The following is a 4,884-nucleotide window of genomic DNA, read 5'->3' on the forward strand; positions in this document are numbered from 1 at the left end:
TCTGTCTCTGCCTGATTCCTTGCTTCTTGTTCTGTTTAATACATACTTGCCAACCTTGAGACCTCCGATACCGGGAGGTGGGGGCGTGGTCGGGGTGGGGCGGGGGATTGGTTGGGGGCGTGGTTAAGAGGGGAATATATTTAAGCTAGAATTCACCAACTCAAGTATTTCATATATATATATATATATATATATATATATATATGAAATACTTGACTTTCAGTGAATTCTAGCTATATATATATATATATATATATATATATTTTATTATACATATAAATAAAATAAATACTTGAATTTCAGTGTTCTGGAGGCTATCCAGTAGATGGCAGTATTGTCCTGTTTAAGAGTGTCACATCATTGCTGTTTACGGCTGACGAACTGCTTTACGACGGTCTAAACGTGATTGCTGTTGTTGTGTGTTGTTACCGCGCTGGGAGGACGTTAATGAAACCGCCTAACAATAAACCCACATGAGAAACCAAGAACTCGCCCTCGATCATTCTACAGTTATGACGTCATTGGGCAGGCAAGCTGTTTATATTGTGGGAAAGCGGACGTGAGAACAGGCTGTCCCCACTCAGGTCCGCATTGAGCTGGAGGGGGCGTGGCCTCCAGCTCCGGCTGAATACCGGGAGTTTGTCGGGAGAAAATTTCTGCCGGGAGGTTATCGGGAGAGGCGCTGAATACCGGGAGTCTCCCGGTAAAAACGGGAGGGTTGGCAAGTATGGTTTAATAGACAGTTTGGTGCTTAAACCTGACAGTGGTACTGTTTTTCTATTGACAGTAATATGTTGAACAAACTACCTTCAATTTTACAGTAAGATTCAGGCAACTCAGCAGCCAGTATTTTACAGAAAAAACAACAACTGTTGTACCATTTTAAAATGGTAAATAAACAGTGGCCCCATCTACTGCATACTTGCCAACACTCCAGATTCTACCGGGAAAGTCCCGAATTTCAGTGCCCTTCCCGAAAATCTCCCGGGGCCACCATTCTCACGAATTTCTCCCGATTTCCACCCGGACAACAATATTGCCACACCATACTTCACTGGGCGCCGTTTCCGGCCGGACAATAATAACGGTTACACCTCGAAGTCAAGCGCGGCAATCAGAACAGAAGACGGAGCAGAAGAAGAGACACGGCGACGACGAGTAAGAAGAAGAAGTACGCATGCAAGTTCCAAAATGATTGGGAAAAAATTTTTCAGTTAATCCGGGACAGCTCGAAGGGGAAGGGGTATGCTGCCTGCACATTTTGTAGATCAGACTTCTCCATTGAACACGGTGGCGGAATGGATATAGTCACTCATGAACGGTCAGAGAAGCACAAGGCCGGTCACAGCCCAGTATTATGGGCCACCTTGCTAAATGGAGACCCGAGGGTGTAACTTATGCCGAGACAAAGATGGCTATGCTGATAGCTGCAAGCAACATTCCGTTCTCATTTGCGGATGTTTTCAACAAATCAGTGAAGGATATGTTCCCGGATCCTCCACATGGAGAGGAGCCAGATGAGGTGGTTCGGGCATCTGGTCAGGATGCCACCCGAACGTCCCCCCAGGGAGGTGTTTAGGGCACGTCCGACCGGTAGGAGGCCACGGGGAAGACCCAGGACACGTTGGGTAGACTATGTCTCCCGGCTGGCCTGGGAATGTCTCGGGATCCAGTGTTTCCCATAAACTGCCAAGGTACCTGTGGCGGTGGGGGCGTGGCTATGGGTGTGGCTATAGGCGTAGTCACCATGACATCATAGAGAAATTTGCATAATTTACAACAATGATTTGATTTTCTCTAAAAAGGCTCAAAAAATGTATACTTACTAATTAATAATAACAGTTTTGTTTTAAACGTCCATCCATCCATCCATTTTACAATATAATTACAACACTTTATGTACATATTTATATACAGATTTGAACAATAAGTTATTCACTGAAATATATTTATTAATTGTGGTTCTTACAAAAAATATATCTTATAAAATATAAAAGCTAAAATGTCTCAAAGCTCTGCCCCTTTAATTAGTGCATACTAAATAATTTAACTTTAGCCTACTACTACAACCATATTATTTACCAGCAACATAAAGTGAAACAGAGGCAGAGGTGTCCTGCCACAGTCAGTAACAAATAAACAGAAAACAGTAGTGGTGGTAGATAGACACAGAGCTTCATCAAACATCTGATCCACTGAAAAAAGAGCTCCAAAAATCTTGAACTTTAGACTGCCATCAGTTTTACTCCCTACACTTAACCATGTGTTTCCTACTGCCTGCAGACTTTGCAGTCTTTGTTATATACACATGTTGTGTTTCTAATATAAATACATTTAATAAAGTCAAATACAAATTAGGCAACAAGAGAAGTATCCTACACCTCTCTTTTGTAAAGTAAATCTGAACAGCCGATATGGGCATCTACATCAACTATATGATTTGCCTGAGAAGCTGGAGAGGACAAAAAAAAAATAAAAATAATAATTTTTATTTTTTATTTGTGGCGGACGTAATTCTTTCCTGGCGGTCCGCCACAAATAAATGAACGTGTGGGAAACACTGGGATCCCCCGGGAAGAGCTGGACGAAGTGGCTGGGGAGAGGAAAGTCTGGGCTCCCCTGCTTAGGCTGCTGCCCCCGCGACCCGACCTCAGATAAACGGAAGAAGATGGCTGGATGGATGGATGTTGAACAAACTACCTTCAATTTTACAGTAAGATTCTGGCAACTCAGCAGCCAGTATTTTACCGGAATTTTTTCTACTGTGGTACCATTTTAAAATGGTAAATAAACAGCGGCCCCATCTACTGTAATCCATCCATCCATCCATCCATTTCTACCGCCTGTCCCTTTTGGGGGCGCGGTGGAGGGGGGGGGGGGGTGCTGGAGCTTATCTCAGCTGTATTCAGGGCCAACACAGATAGACAGACAACATTCACACTCACATTCACACACTAGGGCCCATATATAATGTTTAAAAAATGTGTAGATTTTACATGCAAAAAAATGGTAACCAGAACTTTCCTGTGAAATTTACAGATTTTTTTTTAAATATATAGGCATAGGCGAATCTATAAAATGATTCACTGTTAAAAGTGGCCCTCTGGTGGCGGCCATAACTGCGACGTGGCCCTCAATGAAAACCAGTTGTACGGCGTCCCCAGCTAAATAACACTTAATAGTAATGGACCCTTATTGACACTCTGTGGTGTACTTTGTTACATTTAATGGAGAGTAGCTTGTAGCTTAGCTTATTACTTCATTCCCCAAGTAGTTTGCCCATCACCGGCAGTTTGACACAGAATGTAAACAAACGCAAGATGCTAACTAGCTTAGAAGAAATTAACATTTGTCTACTTTTGACGATTAAACCTAACAAAAGTGAGCGGCGCGTCAATTAGATATTTATCACTTACATTTGGAGCTTTGATAAAGTCGACAGCGGGGATGAATTACGTCGGGAAACTTAGAAAGACTGTTGATTAAGTTCGGCGTTCTTTGACTGAAGTGTCGCTTATTGATGACGTAGGCAGACAGCCGGACACAATTAAAGTGACAGGTACACACTTAGTACACTCATCCATCCATCCATTTCCTACCGCTTATTCCCTTCGGGGTCGCTGGAGCCTATCTCAGCTACAATCGGGCGGAAGCCGGGGTACACCCTGGACAAGTCGCCACCTCATCGCAGCACTTAGTACACGTACACTCATTTAATTACATCATTCTTGTAATTCTGCATGTTTGATATTTGACCAGGAAATGTGTATAATATACATATACATATGTACATCAATAAATATATATGCGTATATATATTTGATATATAATAGTATATATATATATATATATATATATATATATATATATATATATATATACACTACCGTTCAAAAGTTTGGGGTCACATTGAAATGTCCTTATTTTTGAAGGAAAAGCACTGTACTTTTCAATGAAGATAACTTTAAACTAGTCTTAACTTTAAAGAAATACACTCTATACATTGCTAATGTGGTAAATGACTATTCTAGCTGCAAATGTCTGGTTTTTGGTGCAATATCTACATAGGTGTATAGAGGCCCATTTCCAGCAACTACCACTCCAGTGTTCTAATGGTACAATGTGTTTGCTCATTGGCTCAGAAGGCTAATTGATGATTAGAAAACCTGTGTGCAATCATGTTCACACATCTGAAAACAGTTTAGCTCATTACAGAAGCTACAAAACGGACCTTCCTTTGAGCAGATTGAGTTTCTGGAGCATCACATTTGTGGGGTCAATTAAACGCTCAAAATGGCCAGAAAAAGAGAACTTTCATCTGAAACTCGACAGTCTATTCTTGTTCTTAGAATGAAGGCTATTCCACAAAATGGTTTGGGTGACCCCAAACTTTTGAACAGTAGTGTATGTGAAATGTATTTGTTCTTTCCATTTTGACAAAAAATAAATAAACGCACTGCATGAAATTGCACACTTTTTAAATGTTATTATGCAATATTGCAACAAATAATAGTATTTATTTGATGAGTGGTCCACCCTGGGTTGTCCACTTTGGACAGCTAGCGCCTCATCTGTGGTCACCGAATCTGTGCCCTTGTATTCGCTTAGTTTTTTTTTCCTTTACAGAAAGACAGTATTTGCTCAACCTGACAGATGTTCGACATTGTGGAGATTTGTTGAAAGTGCCTTGGTTTTTTTATGTACATTGAGAATATGTTTGTATGTACATTGTCCAGTAAACAAATAAAATAAAGATGTGCATGTAAGTTGAGCTGTGTTAGCATAGGTTGCTCAATAAAAGTTAAAAAGAGCGTCAGACTTTACGCGCCACAATATATCACTTCTTGGCCCATCTGTGAATAACGACAGGCGAGCCAAGTGGTT

General features: G+C 41.0%; 1 protein-coding gene across 1 annotated transcript in view; it reads right to left on the reverse strand.

The window, feature by feature from the left end:
- abcc10 (ATP-binding cassette, sub-family C (CFTR/MRP), member 10) overlaps positions 1-3,534 on the reverse strand; it is a 47,067-nt gene extending 43,533 nt beyond the window's left edge. Inside the window, exon 1 of the mRNA XM_062026344.1 lies at positions 3,417-3,534. The gene's annotated coding sequence lies outside the window, so the exon portion shown is untranslated. The remainder of the gene's footprint in view (positions 1-3,416) is intronic.
- Positions 3,535-4,884: the final 1,350 nt, after the last annotated feature.

Source organism: Entelurus aequoreus, linkage group LG18 (genome assembly GCF_033978785.1).
Source record: "Entelurus aequoreus isolate RoL-2023_Sb linkage group LG18, RoL_Eaeq_v1.1, whole genome shotgun sequence".
NCBI classification, from domain to species: domain Eukaryota; kingdom Metazoa; phylum Chordata; class Actinopteri; order Syngnathiformes; family Syngnathidae; genus Entelurus; species Entelurus aequoreus.